This window comes from Diadema setosum, chromosome 10 (assembly GCF_964275005.1).
Source record: "Diadema setosum chromosome 10, eeDiaSeto1, whole genome shotgun sequence".
Classification (NCBI taxonomy): Eukaryota; Metazoa; Echinodermata; class Echinoidea; order Diadematoida; family Diadematidae; genus Diadema; species Diadema setosum.
The window spans coordinates 3888954-3909261 of NC_092694.1; positions in this window are offsets into that span (position 1 = coordinate 3888954).

Consider the following 20308-nt stretch of genomic DNA (forward strand, 5'->3'; position numbering starts at 1 on the left):
TTGGAGACGGATGGGGAATTGGAGTAAAATTTGAAGGCAGAGTGGTCTGGAGGTGCAGAAAAGACTGGCATTGAGAGCGAACGGGATTAAAAGGGAAGGTGTAAGAGGGAGAGCGGGAAAGAGGGAAGGGGTGCTGTATGTTGAAGAGATGTCTATCAAATGGGAAGAACCTGCTGTGAGACAGTGCTCCCCTAAAGCCTCTGAGATTAACCGCAAGAGGCCATTCTTATCATTCGAAATCTCGGGATCAATTGATTTAGAATGAGAGCTCGCCTACATGAGAGACTGGTGTGTGTATGTGTGTGTGTGTGTGTGTATGTTATTTTTAGATTTCAATAATCCCGTAATACTCAAATCAAAAATCGCAGGACAAAACCCATAACATTCTTTGTTGGTGTTGTTGTTGCATGTGTGTGTTCCTCTGCATCGGAGTGTCATTGGAGAAAGATACACTAGAGTGATTTATTTTAATTTTTCGTGTATTTTAGCAATACATGGAAATGATGCGGACGAGGCCAGTTATTAACAAACCTACATGTTGTGACAGAATCGTATTTTGTTTCAAATTGATAAGAATTTATTAATCTCTACAAGCTGAATATATTTGCTAGTGACGTAGCAATGCGATCACGTCCTTCAAATCTATCCTAGCATGGGTGGAACATTCGCATACCGCCACCGACCAACAAACATTTTAAAGGCTTGTTTAAAGATTGAGGTTACTAAATGTTGAAGAATAGCAGACAGACTTTGTGATGATGATGATGATGATGATGGTGATGATGACGATGATGATGATGATGGTTTGATTTAATTGATTTTATTATATTTGATCGATATGATATTATTTCTGCATGTTGACAAAGTAGATATATCAAAACAAATAATTTCTTATGTCGTTATGTTATTGCTATTTTTTGTTTAAAAAATGCTGTGTGGGTATGACAACATATGAATCTTATGTTTGCAATCGTGTGATAATGATGATGATGATGATGACGATGATGATGATGATGAAACAGAAGTCATATTAGCACCATCTATCTGTATTTTTTAATATTCAAGATGATTTATTTCATCACCAACAAATTAAGGACACGATGAAATGTTTGTGTATACAAATAATGTCACGAAATCAGTACAAAAATGTGATGAACATAATAACTAATAAATAGAGACACTGGTAAATTATCCTTTGCAAATTTACCTGTAGAAACATCCAAAGGCTCCAAATGCTCTACATTAGTACAGATATAGATTTATTCATACAGCGCTAATGTTTAATGGATGAGAAGACACTCCAACATTTCTAACTTAAAGTTTTGATAGACTATGCCGTCTCTACCGAAATATCTAAACACACATATTACTACGATACTGAAACTACTTCTGAAATAATTCATTGTAACACTTCTGACTCTGATAGATCGTTACTGTCTCTGTCCCTAAGTCAGTCATTTACATTTTGTTTAATCATGTTCGATTATTTTGTCATTGTCTTTTCTTTTTTTTTTTTTTTTGGTGAGCAGCATCAGAGACACCAATATCAGTCTTTGAACTGTAACAATTAGACTTTCCTTTTTACATAACAAACACTGTTCAACAATACATTTAGAAATAAACTGTAAATTATAGTGGTGCAAGAAAAAGAAAGATAACAAAGCAGACAAGTGCAAGCTTCTCTGCTTGTACAGAAGCTTGGAAAATACAAGCATTGCACAGTGAAGATATCTGCGGGCTGTTACTAAGCAATATTGCTGGAGACATTAGACTTGAATGAATAAAGTCAACACGCCCTAATTCCTGAGCTAAGGAAGCATTATTTGGAAAAGTGGTGCGGCAAATAACAACACAAAAAAACTACAAACATGAAAGAACCCTTTTCTGACAGCAAACAAACAAAAATCGCAAAAAAAAATGTAATTTTCATTTCTGCTTGACGAGTGACATTTGAGATTGAAAAGGATGTGCTCGCTTAATGAAGAGCAAAAACTCGCAAAAGTAAAAAAAAAGAGAACTATACAGCATACTGCTGATGTTAGCCAGAATACGTGTAAGCTTACATCCATCAGCATGGATAGATGTGTGTGAGCGTGTGTGCGTGTGCGTGTGTGTGTGTGTGTGTGTGTGTGTGTATGTGTGTGTGTGTTTGTGTGTGTGTTTGTGTTTGCTACACGGTGTCACAAGAAGAAGGTGTATACCTAAGAAAACACAAATTTTGTTCCAACATGAATTCTAAAAGCTTCTCTTTCTTTTCATCCGGGAGAAAATTATTTGAAAAATAACTAAAATGAAGTCATCGTATTTTTTTTTTATATAATATCACAGGGTAATCACTATCATGAAGAGAAAGCTATTTTTTCAAGAAAAGTATGAATGATTTGATGACGTTGTGTGTGTGTGCGTGTGTATGTTTGGCTGTGTGTGTGTGTTTATGATCATCTTTTGACGCACCCTAATCATCGACTGAGGCCGCATTCGTCGCATTTTGTCGAGTGAGGCTCACCCTGCGGGCGCTCTTTAGTTTCGTCCGTAGACGTAGGAAATGTGTGTTGCTGCCGTAGGCGAGCGGGGAGGGGCAGGGGTAGGATCCGCCCCCCAACTGCTAGTGTTACATATTACATCACATCCCAGGGCTTTTCTGGTTCTAGGGCGCATAATCACAATTGGCCACAAAGAATACCAATGCACCGTCGAAGAATCAATCATTTCCAGAGTTTACAAAGGATAGAAAAAAAAAAGGAAAGAAGAGACAGAAGGAGGGGACGGAGTGATGGAAGGGAAATAGAAGAGAGAAAATAGGAAGGAATGGCAGGAAAGGAGTGGAAGACTAAGAGGTTTGGAGGTGGGGAAAGGGGAGATACATTTGGGTTGACGTTCGGTTTGGGAGATCAAAGTTGACGAAGGCTGAGTGACAGGGAGGGATGTTTTTGACATCTTCTTCCTTAGCCCTCCGTCTCCTCACATTTCAGACATCTTTCTTGATTTCCCTTCAGCTATGTTTTTTGTTTGTAAATGTGTGTGCGTGTGGGTATATGTGTGTACGTGTGTGTGTGTGTTCGTTCGCACCTGAAAGAAAAATAATCTCCTTGGACTGTCCACAAATAAGACGAAAAAAGTCTGCTTTCTTCATTTTTTTCTCCCTGCCAAAAATTGTTATTCTAGAGGACCTTTGATGTGTACATTATGATTAAGAAAAAATAAGCGCTGTTTTGTAGTCTTTCATTTCGTCACCCTGTCAATAATAATCAATAGTTATTAGGCCCTACTTCGCCATTTCTTATATTTGACAGAAATTGTTTAAAAATGCACATGAGATGCTTACGCCCTTGTTACTGTACGGTCACTATATGACAAGAGGACTATGAAAACGTAATTTCATCAATGGAATTATCAAAATAACGACTGCTGCATTTTTCTTCTTAGGATAAAATAATTTTCAGTCAGTAACAGTCAGTTCTTATTCTTATGGTAATATCTCTCCATCTCTCTCTCTCTCTCTCTCTCTCTCTCTCTCTCTCTCTCTCTATTTGTGTCTCTTGCTCAATATTTCTTCATTTAACAAGAAATGCTGCACGCTGTGCTGTGTATTTAAACGTTTGCCTCCAACCAAATATAATGCCTGTGCGACTTCACTGGTGTAATATAAACACCGCGCTCGTATGTCCTACTCAACGGAACTCGGTGTCACCCCGACGCACGCACGCGCGTTACAAATTCGCGCGTTTTGCCCCGCTTGTTCAGTGCAATGTCCGGCACAGGGCACGCATTGTTCGCAAAATTACACGAAGGACCTCGAATTACTCTTTGTTTTGTCTCAAAAAAACTTTGCTTGCTTGGTATGAATTGCCGCTTTCGAGCCTCCTGTTTCTCCTGATAGCCAATTGATTTGTCTCCTGCGAAGATTGAGCGCGCTAATGACCTAAGTTGCAGCTAGAACAGAAACAGAGAGGAAAAAACGGAAAAGAAGGGGGTATGAACTTACGTAGTGTCTTTACATAGACAGCTTTATTGTATATCATACACACACGCGCTCTGAGCTCAGGCATACCCCCCAAAAAAGTCGTTAAGCGGGTAGCTGAACAATACGAACGCTAAATTAGTTTTAGGGATTAATTTCCTCCGAAGCCCGATGGTTCCCTGGCGGTGCGACAGAAAAATGATGGAAATGATTTCTTTTACCTCAGGCGAATCGTATAGCATTGCCTTTTATTACATAATGGAAAACATTACAGCGGTGGGCTACTCTGGGCCGTGCGGTGAGCGCCGAGTGTGAGATGCTGTTTCGCCCGTATGTAACTCAACACCGTGGCCATTTTGTCGGTGCAGAGCGGCGCGCGGGTCCGTTGATCGACTTGGGCGAAGACGCAGTGATAAACGACCCTTCAAACCGGCCAAAGCCTTCCCGTGTGAAGGAGATTGAATGTGTGTGCGTGCATGCGTGCGTGTGCTTTCGGGCGTGTGTGCGTGGGTGCGCGTGGTCGTTACAAACGTGTGCGCTTGTGGACATGTACATTGTGAGTGGTATGTGTGTGTGCGTGTGTGTGGGCGTGAGGGTGTGAGTGTGAATGTTGTCCGGAGTATGTTTTCTGGAAATGAAGGTGTAAGGTGATTATGAGTGCCGCAATGTGTGTGTGTGTGTGTGTGTGTGTGTGTGTGTGTGTGCGCGTGTGTTTTGCTCGGTTCTGCGTTTTGTTGTTGTTGTTGTTTTTTGTCCTTTGTTGTCATTTAAAGGAGGAGAAAAATGGTTAGAGAAAGTCAGACAGAGAAAAGGAGAATGAATGAAAGATAATGAGGGAGAGACAGTAGGGTGGGGTGATGTGGAACAGAGGCAAGGCCTCAGACAAGGTGATCAGAGAGGACGGCAAGGGGAGGATTTAGTAGTAGAGAAAAATAGGATGAGCGGTGAGTTTTAAATGCCCTTTGTCCAGTATCATGTGAGATCATAGAGATTGTTCAGCCGAAGAATGATGGTCATGAAAATAGTCTACGTGTAGGAAATGATTGTGTTTGACAAGTGTTGAGATCAAACTAATTGAAGAAAAATGAAAACACAACATGCGTTGTCTTATCACAAACAACTGCCAGGTAAACCTAAAAAAGAGAAACGCAATCCAGGTTCGTATAGTAATAGGGAAACAGACATAGCATGTCTTGGCTATTTATTTGTTTAAAAAAAACTGTTTGAAATGCATTAGTCATAGTTTTCATGAGGTACGGCTGGAATATACAGACGACATGGAGAAAAGTAATTCAAACGGAGAATGCTTTAAATATTAAATAATATCCTATAGAGTATAACTATTAACTTTTTTTTTAATTCAAATGAATTTATAGGGAATTGTCTGCACTGAATATTATTACAAATAAGATACAGTAATTTCTTTTTATTTCAAGACAATAAGTCATACAGTGTCTGCATCCAGACATAATTGAGATATACGTGAACAGATTGAAGAAAAGAATAAGAAAACAATTGGGAACCACTCGGGATGTAGTGAATGCAGAAGACTGTCGTCAAATAAACATAGAGCTTGAAGATAGTTACAACAGCCTGAAAAGAGATGAAAAATGAAGAAAACGTCCTCCTCTAATACAGCGATGTCAACATCCATTAACTGTATACCTGGAACAGATACATTGTAGTTTTTGTTCAAATATTTTTTGTCTCATTTCCTTTTGTTGTTTGACGATGCATTTTACATAATATTTGACCAAAATGTATTCGTATGATCTTAGAGATCAAAAGTTACTATTGCATACACAGTAGATACTGTTGAAAAAAGTACAACCATGAAACAATGAATATGAAACGTTAGAAAATTTCGAATAATCTATTCAGATGTCATATATTTTGAAATTTGTTTTGAACAAGGTATTAATAAAGCGTTGTCAATTTCTACGACGTAATAACATCATTATGACCAATTGATGATATCGATAGTTCCTCCAACGTCATGCATTTTTTACATTAATATTGGTATCGTTATCATTGTTGTGTATCTATTGTATATTTATGTATTTATGTAATAACTGTGTCTATGTGTATGCATTTGGTACCGATGTATTCTATGTATTCATAAAAAACAAAACAAAAATAAAGCATAAATGAACTTTAAATTCAAATTGAATTGATTTAATTAACATGAAAACCACCTGTTGACACCATGACGTGTTTCCGTTGTCACATACAGCCATCATACCCAAAACAGAGTCACTCTCCTCCATAGCAGTGGCTTATTTGCCAGTGGTATACATGCTATAATTGAACTACGCCCTTTTTCCTCTAAATTCTTCACCCATTGCAATAATTTCTCTCTCATACAGCCTGAACGTCTTCTGGTACGTGGTTTTGTGTGCACAACAGATGAAGTGGGGCAAACAAAACATTGCCCCCCAAGTTCAAGCAAGAATATATTTATCGAATGTTTTAGACGGGTCGAGTTAGGACAGAAATGGACGAGAGGGGATAGAAATTTAGATGCAAGATGAAAGGAATGGGCAGAAGTGGGAGAAAAACAGGATAGAAAAGAATAAGAACTCTGTGAAAGGGGGTTTAACGTATCAATGTCAACATATAATGTGATATACGATATTTTCAGCAAATACCTCGTGTTAAAATGATTAGGGCTCATGCATCGCAGAGAGCACCTTTGGAGCGCCGGGAACACCGGCCTGGGAGAACAGCGGCTGCCCGCTGTCTGCATTATGGCAGCGCCAGTCTGGGGTCTCTGCGGAAAAACGGGTCGAGAGACTGAGGCAAGACAAATCGCAAGAGAGAGGCAAGACAAATCGCAGACACACAACCCTGGCTTGCTCTTTCGTTCGTCCTCAGCGCAGCAATGTGTATGTAAGGGTAGTGTGTCCATCTTATATTAACCAAAACAGGTTCATATCTATAAAATAGAAGATAATTGCATATCTCATGACTTACTAGTACACCTTTGTCGCAACCCAGAAAGAAACATCGACGACTCGCTTTTTACAACCGTGTAAACACACAAGAATAAGATCCATGATAACATCAATGATCTTATATTAAGAATATTGTGTTTATAGATAGTATTGACAAAACTATGATGATGAAAATGACCGTCGTTTCATTACCGTGTTACGTCACTACTATCTTCATCTCCGTCGGTAGCGGAAATTTTCCTTAGGTCTTTATGTTGTGTGTGAACGGTAGGAGCGTAAACAAAACGGAAGCAGCATGGAGCAAGGAAAACCACCCTATACAATGTAAGTCATTATCTTAGAAACATATTTCTCATGAAATTTGAAAAGCTCATATCTACGTAATTATGATTGACTACGAGTGATCCTAAATTGATGAAGAAGGCACATTTTTTTTTTATGTTTTCTGGTGTATCTTTGATCTGCAATTCTTGTCAACAGCTTCGTCAAGTGCAGCTTAAGCAGTGTCAGAGTAAAAGAGCAAAAGTCATCATTTACAATTTTGATGTTTTGAATTTTGACATCTTCCATAGATGGGGATCGGTGGATTAAATTTGTGCCTGAGAATGATCAGTCGCGTTTTGTGATATGAGAATTCTCTAGATCGATTAAAAAACTATTCTAAAGAAAATTGTTTTGTGAGGTAATCCTCTAAATTGATATTTTGTTAGTGATAATGAGATAATTGTCGCACACGTCGTTATGGGCCCATTGGTTACAAAAAAGCAAATATATTAGTTTTGTTCAAAGGGCGTTGGGGGTTTAAATGAATATAGCGAGAGGAATAGATTTATGAGAACGATTCCAATCTTCGCCGGGCTCTATACATACAGACATACCTTTGGACAACTCTTAGCAGTATATTGTAATCTATGCCATTTATTGGATGGATGAGGTATATTCACAGGATACCAGACAGAATGAATCCCATCGTTGAATCTATTTCTTGTCATGTTTTCTATCAAATTATTCAATGAATATTATTAGCGATGTGTGTTCGAGTATCCGTTAGATGTAATAATTTTGGATGCACTTATTCATAAATACGGCGCCAGTGATTTTTTTTTTTAATTAATCATTAGAAATTTTCATAATTAGCTTCATATCAATCACATGTCCCGAATTTACATTTGATATTAGATCTAGATATGCCAGAATTTTGATGATACTGATTTTTGTGATATTCAATATAATCTTTGAAAAAAACACATTATATTATATTTTTTGAAACGCAAGTACATTGTACTTCCTTATTGTGCTATAATCTACTACATCGTAATCGGTGTTTCTTCTAAAAACAAAGATAGCTCTTCATTTTTTCCCCTGACTAAGGAGCCGCTATGAATCGAAGTGGAAAAATTAAGACAAACACGGGCAACAATTTTGCATTACCACCCAACCACAATTTTCAAAAGTCGGAATCGTATTTCGCAAAGTAACAATAAATGCATAATGCATAGTATGGAACATTTTGATTGAGTATTAAATCGAGCGCTTTCTGTCCCTTTGTGTCGAGCTGTTGAGGTAGTGTTTGAAGCGGAAGAAAAAAAGAAGTGAAAAAGAAAAGCTCCTGCCTCGGTTTCTCCCCTTTTCCTTTTCCCTGGTATTTAACTGGAGTTTCTGGAGCAGAAAATGTCCCGGGCCTGTCGCACAATTAAACAAATGCATTTTGAACTAAAACGCCGACAAAAACAGCCTGCGGAACAATCACACGTGGAGTTTTTCTCCTGTAGCTCTCCTTTATATCGACATTTCCACCGCCCCTGGCACATCTTTTTGTGCTTCTTATTTAAGTTAGTGGCGCAGATGTATTAGATACATATAGACCATACATTTTAATGATTTTTTTCTTCTCTTCTCTCTTCCCCTTTAAACTATTTTCAAGAATTCGAATAAACAATCCATTAAGGATTTGAGCATACAAAGGATGGAGTTAGAGAACGAGCAAATAACGCCCCTACATTGTACGGGTCTTCCCCCTTTGTTCAGCCTTGCGGTTCGGCCCTGCCACTAGGAACCACTTCACAGTCACTTAAGCGTGCGACACTTTTTCCCCTTTCTTCTTCGTCTTCTTCTTCATCTTCTTTTGAAGAACTAAGTACTGTTTATTTGGAAGCAACAGCTTCAAAAATAGGAGTTAATGATGTGGTTCAAACTCAGTGCGACAAAGACTTTAACACCAAACGGAACAAGTGTCATTCGGAGGCAGAGAAGCACGATAGAGTGGTAACGCACGAAAGGACTGGGAAGTGATATTATCATTTATTATAAACATAGTTATATATCCTTATATCTTTTATTGTTGGTGTACAATATGACAACGAGATGACAACTGAACAGTGTTTAGTATGCATGCTTGAATTTTTCATTCCAGTATCATGTCTTTTGTATTTATATGTAAAATAACAGTAAAACAATGTGAGACAAAATTCAAAGAAATATAACTAAAATGAATTTTATCATTATCTCGCGTCATGCCACGCAAAATTCTCTAAAATCTTCCTGAAAGCAGTCAACACCTTGATCTCTCAAATTTCAAACTAAATCAAGGAAAGTAATCAGATTGGAACATCGTCTATTGTGTCCAAGAAAATGTGCATCAGCAATGGGCGAACTAAAAAGTGAACAAATCTTCTGTCTTTGGAGACCTATGCGACCAAACTTTAGTGATTAAAAAGCAACAAAGACAACAACAACCATCACCACCACCACCACCACAAATTAGTCAATCTGAATTTTAATGCATTACAGCATCAGTCCATTCAATCAAGCCTAAATCAAGATTGAGGATCCATGAGATGCTATAGACGAGAAATCTGCTTGAAGCAACTCGGGTAGTGGAACACGACCAAGTAAGCGATGGAAAAAAAAAATAGATAAAGAAGAAGGTAAATAAAAGAGCCATCAGTTTTGTCTCAAGTAAAAGCAAGGGAAACAAACACTGCACATTAATTTCAATTATTGTACTAACATGAATGTCATCGCCGACGAGATCGTTGAATACATAATGTAAAAATGTACATCGCAGATTTCGCCTTTTTTGTCAAACAAATTCGTGGCGCCTTCTACGAATTACAAGTGATAACATCTGTGCTACTTTATTTTATGCTTGCTTTACACCTGTAGCTCAGTCTCAAGATAGAAGAGCAGCAATTCAACATAACTACAATAATCATGATATTCGTAAGGGCAATAACAATAAGATGTATAGTGGTTCTAGGTAGCGACATTGATAACAGGTAGTAATGATTATAAGACTATTGAACATGTTGAAAGATAAACGAAGCTATGTTCGTGATATCGATACTAAAATTGTCTGTGCTGTTGATCTTTTTTTTTGAGCTGTCCACGAAAGCAAACAAAAGAAGAAACAATGATTTTTTTTTTGTTGCTGTCATAATGAAAACGGTGGGTGTAATTGCATTGATCCTCACACGACCTGGGGCCCATTGCATAAAAGTTACTATTATGGTAACTTTGCCATCCAATGGTAACTTCCATGGAATTCTTAATTTTGATTGGCTGTTGAGTAGTGTTACCATGGTAGTTACCATTGGATGACAATACCATATTTGTAACTTTTATGCAGCGGGCCCATACTGCTATGTGGAGAGATTGACACACACGAGTGTGACCCAAACAAACACAAGATGGAAAAATATAATCGTAATTACTTATCAAGATCCAGAATTGCTCTGATTTAAGCCTCTCACTCCTTTTCTTTTTGTGGGTTTCTGTTTGTTTAATCCCACTTTTTTATTCGAATATCAGGCGACATAGCTTTAATACTAGAATCATACTGTAAGAATATAAGCCTTGTCAACGGGCCATTAAGAAAGTTTCTCCGAAACATTTGACTACTATCATTACACGAATGCGAAACTATTTGAATAAATAGACCAATGGTAGATTGTCTCTTTAACACGTTCTCTAAGCGATAATAGGACCTAGACAAGGTACCAAGTGAAATGTCGGCATAAAATGCTATCAATTTTGCCCAGAACCATGTTAGCAGGGCCGTTTGATTTGCATGGTTCCTCCATTACTGTTACGGTCTCGGATTTCTGATCGCAAACGCAGCGCGGGCGTATGCAGGCGGAATAGACACAATTTACAGGTCCGCGGGGAGACATTACAGTAGCAAACGACGTAATTTTTAAGGGGGATGCCTTTTTTGTTTTTTGTTTTTGTTTTGTTATCCAAATAGGGGCACCGTTTCTCCACCGCAATCGTAACGCCGTGAACTTGAGAAAATGGCTTGTTGGAAAATGGTGCCGGCAATGGGCGTTTATGCAGATGCTGAACGATTAAGGCAAATGTAGACATCATCTGGTGGTCACACGAAGAACTGTCTGAGCGCATTTTTCACTCTCATGTGTTGATTTCTCTAGTCACCCGGAATTGTTCTTGCTGTCTTTTATTTCTATTGTTGTTGTTGCTGTTTTCAAATCACCTTCCCTAACCCATAATGCCGGCATCAGCCAAACCATAAGTGACGCGGAAAGACACGAATTATTGAATTTTGATTGTCTTATAATGACAATTACTCTAAGGAACCGTAACGTGTAGGCCTACAATCTGTTTTTTGCAGACCATGTTTACGTCAGTGTTGTAAACGATACCTTGGATGATGCCTTCTCATTAGTTGGACTGATTTCTGTAAAGCGGAAAGACATGCTGTTCATATCAACCATGAATCTTCCATCAGCAAGCGAATGCAATCAATTTATGGTATGTGCGTCAATGTATTCTCTTTATGTTATTTTTTCCTTATTCAACTTTGCTTTTGTTTTATCTCATTTCTCTTTACGTTACGAATAATATAATCATTTCTACATTACATGGAATCTGCCCATAATTTGCAAAATATATTTCCGGCCCCAAATATATTTTAATTGCCAACGCAGGGAGCCGAGGGGATATCAGGTGGTACATAAAGTTTACCGCAATTCATGCATTTTCCTCTACAAGTATAATGAGTAATCACTTCATGATTGATTATTGGCCTCGTTATAATTCCCTTTGTTTCATGTTTTTATTAAGCCATTGCCAGTGCGTAAGTAGGAAGAATATTTAGGGCACTTTCTTTTCGAGCCAAAAAGAAAAAGTATCATTATCCCCGCATTTTATTAGTTATAACAAACAACATGACACTAAAACATCTAATGATGTCATCACATCAACATATAATAATAGCAATACAAAAATCTCATACTCAACATGATTAAAATAGGCAAGCGAAAGGATGTTTTAACTGTAATGCTTGGAAGTTTCTTCGACGTTGAACATAAAGGATAAACCACTTCCGTTGTTGCAGTGCTGTGTGTGTGTAGTAGTCTGCAGTCTGCAGTTATGTTCTTTTTTCTTCTTCCAGGCTTTCATTTCTTCTTACTTACGTACTTATATAATAATAATAATAATAATAATAATAATAATAATAATAATAATAATAATAATAATAATAATAATAATAATGATAATAATAATAATAATAATAATAATAATAATAATAATGATAATAATAATAATAATAATAATAATAATAATAATAATAATAATAATAATAATAACAATAATAATAATAATAATAATAATTCACAACATTTAGAAATCGCATCATCACATGAAATGTCTCTAAGTGCTACGAGAAAAAATTAGAAAATGAAGAAGAAGAAAGGAAGAAAGAAGAAGAAGGTACAGTTTCAGAGACGGTAAGACATCAGTCATAGTCATAGAATTATTCAATAAACAAATAGGTTCTTAACATGGATTTAAATTTGTCTAGTGAGTCTGTTTGTTTCAAACATTCAGGTAAACTGTTCCAGAGTTGAGGCGATGCTGACTGAAAAGCTCTAGAACCATAAGATTGTGTATTGACAGGAGGAGGTATTCAAAGTGATTTGTTGTTTGACCGCAAGTTCCGGGAGGGTAGGTATTCAGTTATCAACTGTTGAAGATAAACCGATGCAATATTTCGCAAACATTTGAAAGTTAACAAAAAAAACTTGAAGTTAATTCGTAAATATGATTTTCATCTTTACTTATATAATTGAAGAAGTGGGTGTATGGCAAAAATGTGAAATAATAACACATTTGACTTTGATGCAGTCCGAATATTGACTAAATGATATAAGTTATTGATCAATGGAGCCAAGGGAATGGCAAATTAGGTGACGAAATTTCCATCGGAACAAAGAAAAACACAAAAACATAAACAAATACATTGCTATCTAACATGTTTTTGGATTGCTAAGTGAAGCTGAAGAAACAGAACGCCAATCTCTACCTGAATGGTATTCATTCATTCAGTCAGTCAGTCAGTCAGTCAGTCAGGCAGTCAGTAATTTTTTTTTCCATTTCCGGCAGAAAAATATAAGTATTTTTCAGAAATTGAATGCATAAATTACATCACAATGAATATAGAGCTTTAATACCAAAAAATATCTAAGTTTGCAGACAATTTAATCTAGTGATGTGTATAACATTGCATTCTTTAAGAGGGTCCTCATTTCCAACGCCTCCGCTTTTCTCTCTGATGTTTCCTTTTCAATTGTCATAGAATTTCGTTAAAAAAAAATAATAATGTCACGCTTAGATTTGACATACCTAGTTGCATGTTGTTGTAAAATTAATAGGATAATTATTTCGATATACAGTGCAGAAATGCGATATTCATTCTTGACAGTTTCATATTCTAGGATTCGATTCATGAAATAAAAACAAAGTTGGTGAAAATAAAACCGGAATTAAAGTGCGTTTCTTCTTCCTTTATCTCAGTCATTTCAATAATATATTAGATGTATTGATTCCTTGATAGTCACCATAACAATGAAATAAAAAAAAAACGGTTTAGAAAATGTGGAGAAGGCTTGGAACAATATGAAAGGTAGAAAAATTTAAATTCAACAATCATTACTCTTTTTGGCTTTGCTTTCTAGTCTTTTCCTCCTCGTACTCCTTTTCCTCCTTCTCTTCGTCTTCTTCTTCCTCCTCCTCCTCCTCCTCCTCTTCTTCTTCTTCTTCTTCTTCTTCTTCTTCTTCTTCTTCTTCTTCTTCTTCTTCTTCTTCTACTTCGTTTACTGCTTTAGCACCTACTTCTTCGTCTCTCGTACAATCAGCCGCTATGCCTAACCGAATCACGAAACCGTTGGTAGGGGAAAATGGGTGATTCAGGCATGGCATTTTGTCCTTTATCTTTTTTTTTTCTTTTTTTTTTAACAAACGCATTATGGGAGTAGCGCACCCAAACATCCGTATCGCTGTTCTGGTCAGGATCGCATTGCCTCGCTTGGGACTCTTCTGCATGCAGAAATATATCCAGCTCTTGAATGCCCCACTCTTGCCGGCAATGGAAGAGAGTGAAATAGAATGAGAAAGGGGAAGAGGTAGAGAAAAAAAATAGAAAGAAAGAAGCATGCAGACGGAGAAGGTCAGAATTGCCGACATACAGAAAAACACACGTATAAGAAAAGAAAAGACAATCAATACAGAAAAACAGTAAATCGAAGAAAGAGCGAAATATAAAAGAGAGAAGGAGAAAGAGATGGAGATAATGGGAGAAAGAGGGAGAGAAAGAGAGAGAGAGGGAGAGAGAATGGGAGAGAGGGGGAGAGAAGGATGGAAACAAGAGAAGGATTCTGAAAAGAGCGGACTTGTGTGTTATTGTAGCTGTGCAGAGTGTGTTCGTGAGCGTCACGTCCGCGAGCTCCCAAGCGAGACCGTACTTAGAATCTCGTTCGAAGCTTAGCCCGCTCCAAGAGGATAACTCCCCCCCCCCCTTCTTCTCCCTTTTTCTGCTGCTTAAAGAAGATGAGGACGGGAGGGGTGTGGCGGGGTGCGGCTGAGGTGAGAGGGTCGCATTAAACACTAAATAGTTCCCCTGGTTTAAACCTCACGAGAGTCGTGGAGAGGGGAGCGTGTTTTAGGGATTGCTGTACGTTTTATGGTAATAAGTCACTTTACTCTTCAGTGCTCGCCACAACCTCCATTCGTTTCTCATTACAATTTCCGTGCAAACAAATTCTACACATGGGCACGTGGGAAGGCTACCCATGCATGCTTAGCTACAAATCAAACGAAGAGCGAAGAAATGGGGGGGGGGGGTGACACAATGGAATAAAAAAAGGGGAGAAGGAAATGACAGAGAGGTGGATAGAAGAGAGAAAAGGAGTGGAGATGATGACGTCGGCAAACAAAGCCACATGACTGTGTTTATGATCCTCGTGCCATTCGACAATTTAAACTGGTATCCATGGTAACACTCCTATCAATGTCGTCAAACAAATCCAGCGTGTCTATCGATAATGCAAACACATCCTCCTTCAGACGACATTCTTACTGTCTTTGTAGTCGTTGAGAAATATTTAAGTTTGTGTGTGTGTGTGTGTGTGTGTGTGTGTGTGTGCAATATTGTTGCATCTTTTTTTTTTATAATATCTGAATCATTAAGTTAATCCGATCTCACCTTGTTGAATAATGTTCAATAAAGTAAGAACCAACAAACTTAATTATTCTGTTTAGATAGCTTAAACTCATAGGCTTGAAGAATTGGCTATAATTTCAGTCTCAAGAAAGCAGTATACATGTTGTATTTCGACATGAATTAATTACAGTGTTTGACTTCTCCCAGATACTTTTTCCAATCGCATCTCACTATTTGGAAAATAAAACCTACTCTGAAAAATGTAAAATCCCCTCCATGAGAAGGTCCATGGTTCAGACGCCAGAAATAATTCTTAAATTTCTTTCTTTTTAATAACTTTCTCTTTTTTTTTCTATGAAATAACCTTTTGCCCCTAAAGAACAACGCAAAACAATCAGCTGATGTAAATAGTATAAAGGATACACTTACTTTCAAGACTCTGTTGACCTTTAGAATTGTTAATCTCAAAGAAGAATGTTAATAACTGTTTACGCTGGGAGCTGAGGCAAGATCACATGCTGATTTGCGTCAATCATACATATGTATTTCAGAGGAGATAAGTATACTAAAGGGGACGAGGTTCAGTAGTCATGGTAGTGATGTTGACTTTACAGACTCTGACAGGAAAACTGATAAAGAAACCAACTGTTATGCAGGAAAAGAGAATAATTATGTTAATGAACAATTCTTGGAGAAATCACCTGTGAATACCAGTTGTTAAGGTATAATAGTGTAAATTCAAAATGATGTACAATTTTCAGCAGTGTTTTCTGGCATGTAAATGTGTTGATGAATAAATACCACAATGTTCGAAATTTTACTTCATTTCAATCAAGATATTCAAGAGCAGTTTGTTATATCTCCATTTAGTATACAACGTGTGTCTATGTTAGGCTTCAAATTTACATCATAATAATACCACCATATTGATATTCTCTCTTCAAATGGAAAATTATACTAGATAGCCTGTGTACATTTTGTTCTGAAACAAATCTTTGAATCATGCTCTTTTGGAGTGTCCAAAACTGTCTTTGCTTCGGAAAATGATCAGTGCATACATTCAGTCTACTGCGAGTATAACGCCTTTGTTTTAAAAAGAGAAGTCATTGATTAATAGAGTAGAATAAGAGCGGCGAAGTGCAACGAATAAAAGCAATATTTTGAATACATCTTAAAATATACAATAAGCAATCTATAAACAATGTATGATGCATTTTTAAGGGTTAAAACATTTTCATAGATTCAAAATATGGATTACGCTATACAAATGACTTACTTATTGATGATTTTCAAAGATTACATCAAACACACTGAGATTATTTAACCAATGAAGTTTGTGTATTGCTCTGTGTGTTTAGTAAGTATCAGGGTGTATTATAAACTGTGCTGTATTATTTTAATGAATAAATAATGTTCATCTAAAAAGAACATTAGACAAGTATTTTTTTTACTACACCATTATTTTGTTATACTTGTTAAAATGATAAGAACATGCCAAATCTCATACAAAATTCCCTATTAAAGAGACGTTTTTGTATAATATGACAGAAGGTATTGTGACTAGCTGTCATTGATGGTCATCTTTCCAAAAATATAAATTATAGTACACACAAAATTCTCTCTCTCTCCATACTGAATATATTGGTGAGCGAGGAACCTATGATATATGGGACATTCCTTTTTCAGTACATTAGATATAACTGTACCCTGTCTTAATTTGTGTTTACTAAATTGCATTGAAGAAAATACATGTCAAAAACAAAGAGCAGAGATGATAAAGGTATTGACAGCTTCATTTAAAGTTTTCTTCATTATTTCATAATAAAACAATATTCTTTACACAATGTTTCGCAAAAGCGAATTTTGAAACTATGTGTATATATATATATCCCTATATATATATTTTTTTTTTTTTTATTTCATGAGTGTGCAGTGTGTATTTTGGAAGGAAAGAAAAAAGCTACTCTTTTGTATGCCCCCTTCTGCTGTATTAAACACGGTATTAAATCCACCATCGTTTTAACCTTGGTACACTGGGGAATCCGGGGTAATTTTCCATGCATACCCTCCTCTGTGCCACTGGTCAGCGGCTAATACTAATGGAGTGAAAAGCGGAAGTCGTTCGAAGACCTTGGCGGGCGGGGGGTTAACTGATGGAAAATGAGCTCTCTTCCGCGTCTTGGCGCGAGATCGAGGGGGACGGACGCCCCGTGTAAACGAGGCGCACCCGGGTCAGTGCTAATTGTTATGAAGCCGCACCACGTGTACAGCTGATTGCATGTCCAATGCTCCCGAACCTGGTGGCGCACGTGTTGGGGGCCCACGGACATCCCATCGCGCTATCTACCTAAGATGGCGAACTAGAGCAAAGTTGGTTTCATCCTATTTCAGTGCGAGCTCAAGCTCGGAGAACTGGATTGGCGCGCGCGTGCGAAAATACATTTGAATTTTGATGGCAAGTGGTTTCAGTGGTTATGTAGGCAGGTGGTAGTAGTAGTACGTGGCAAAACTATCGCCTCTTAGACATTACTGAAGGCGATGATCGGAGACTGGGTTAGAGGTTACGGATCAGATCGTACGATTTTACCTGACTTTGAAGCGAATGATGGATAAATGAATGCTATTGACTTGAAGTTATTAAGATGACATTTAACACAAGTTTCCATGATTTGACAAATCCCATTCATGAAAAAAAAAAAAATCGACATGCTTATGAACGTTGAAGGCAATTGAACGAATATTTGACATATTTCTGCATCACAAGTAAACATGAAGTTCAGACTGCACAGCCAATTAACCACACGTGTCAGTGGCGAATAAAGTACCCTGATAGCTATGAAAGCACGCATATCCACACCAATTTTACAACATTGCGATAGTCTTTAGACGACTGTAAATATATGTACTCGGAGAAGACTATGGCAGATGGACTTTGAATAATTGAAAGAGAGAAAGATTTAGAGGGGTCTTTAGATAGAATGAAGAGAGCTAGATTCACAAACAAACAAACAAACAAACAGCTATCGCTTTCTGAGCTTGATCCTGGAGATCTGGTGGCTACGTCACGATTGGTAGTTAAAGCGCACGTACCAGCGTGGCAATAGTCATAACATCAATGTCAGCAACAGCATGCATACAGCGAGAATCAGTTGGAGGATTGTTAGAGCACATAGATATAATATGCATATATTCATTTTATACTTATGTCTAGATTTCCGTTTGCATTTATAGTTATACATGGGTTTAAATCTAAATCTATATTTATATTCATATTCATATTCATATTTAAATAACATCTATCAGTATCTCTATAGCATGGAAAAGGACACGCACTTGATCGTATTTCTGAATAAAGAAGGTAGGCGTTTCGCCAAAGTCATTGTCCAATGAAGTCTAAAGAGTCATCGGGTCTTGAATTCTTGTCTACTCTCTTGTCTGTTTGTGGCTATAAATTTTTACTCTCTGTTTATCTCCTATCTTTCTTCTTCTTTCTCTTCCCGTCTCCCACTTTCTGTCCCTCTCAAACTCTTTCTTTCTACCTTCATACTGTCTCATCTCTTCTGGATAAATTTCCGTTTTTACCTCCTTGTCTCTTCGCTTTCCATTTATTCCGATGCTGAGGCTTATACTTCGACGGTTCATTTCAGCAGCTTCGTAAGTAGTAGTGTTTTTAGCGTAAGATTTTGCCCGCGGGTTCTTTCTTTTTTTTTCTTTCTGTCTTTCTTTGGTTGTCCACAGCGGCTGTGGTGAGACAGAACAAGACGAGTCCATTAGCCGGGAGTGTTCCCCGTGAAATGTCGGGAGGGTGCCGTCCGGGTTCGCCCTCCAGCAATCTTTGGGAGGATCACTTCGTGGCTTGTGCTGCCCATTGATCATGCTATGCCTTCTTCCCGGCTTCTCAATTCAATTGTTTCTTTTTTCCCCCACTCATGGTTGAAAAAAAAGTCTGCCAATATCTCTCGTTGTCTTAATCGTCCTATCCTCTGTCTTTTATCTATAGTTGTCGTTGCTGTTCTTGTTTTTGTCTGTAGGTCTGACACGATCTACCTGTGTGTGGTGATTTTTTTTTTCTTTTTCTGATCTCAGGTTGAACAAGGATGTGTTACCATCATCGTCTAAAATATAAAGAGCAGACATCGGTGCATGAGACGCATCTTTGTATATTTGTACCTGGTTGTTGTTTTGTTTTGTTTTTTGGTATAAGTGTAGCAATTATGGAATATATTTCAGGTATTTTTAAGTTTGCTGTATTGATTTTAGGTAGGCATGGTAGTAAATGTCTCTCTCTCTCTCTCTCTCTATATATATATATATATATATCTTCTTCTTCTTCTCCTTCTTCTTCTTCTTCTTCTTCTCCTTCTTCTTCATCATCTTTTTCTTCTTTAACGAGTATCTGTTTTGTCCACTTGTCTACACTGGTGTAAAAACCTAATCAAGCTGAGCATATTTCCTTAATTGTGTCTAGAATTAAGATTTGAACAACAACAACAATAAAGCCTGGGTGAGTTTTCTCGTCACCCATCCCCCACCCGACACATTGTTTTATTGTGCGTAACTAGATAAAGGTTCTTTAAGTACATTCATTGAAACAAAAATGCATGTACATCATCAAAATGCAGAATCTATTCTGATGAGTATGGACGTAAAAAAGAGTATTGTGCATTTGATTGGTAGCTAAGTCTGCAATGTCCGGAAGTTCATTATTAAAATCAAGCTAATTCCTATTTATCAATCATACATACACACATACATATAAATATACCTTTCTCTCTTTTATATTTTCATATAGCTGTCTACCCATCTATCTATACATCTATATATCTATCTCTCTATTTATTCATCTATTTAGTATTGATAACATTATCTATCTACTTCAATACTACCATCTTCTAACTTAGTAATCATAAACACGGTAATATATGTTTGACT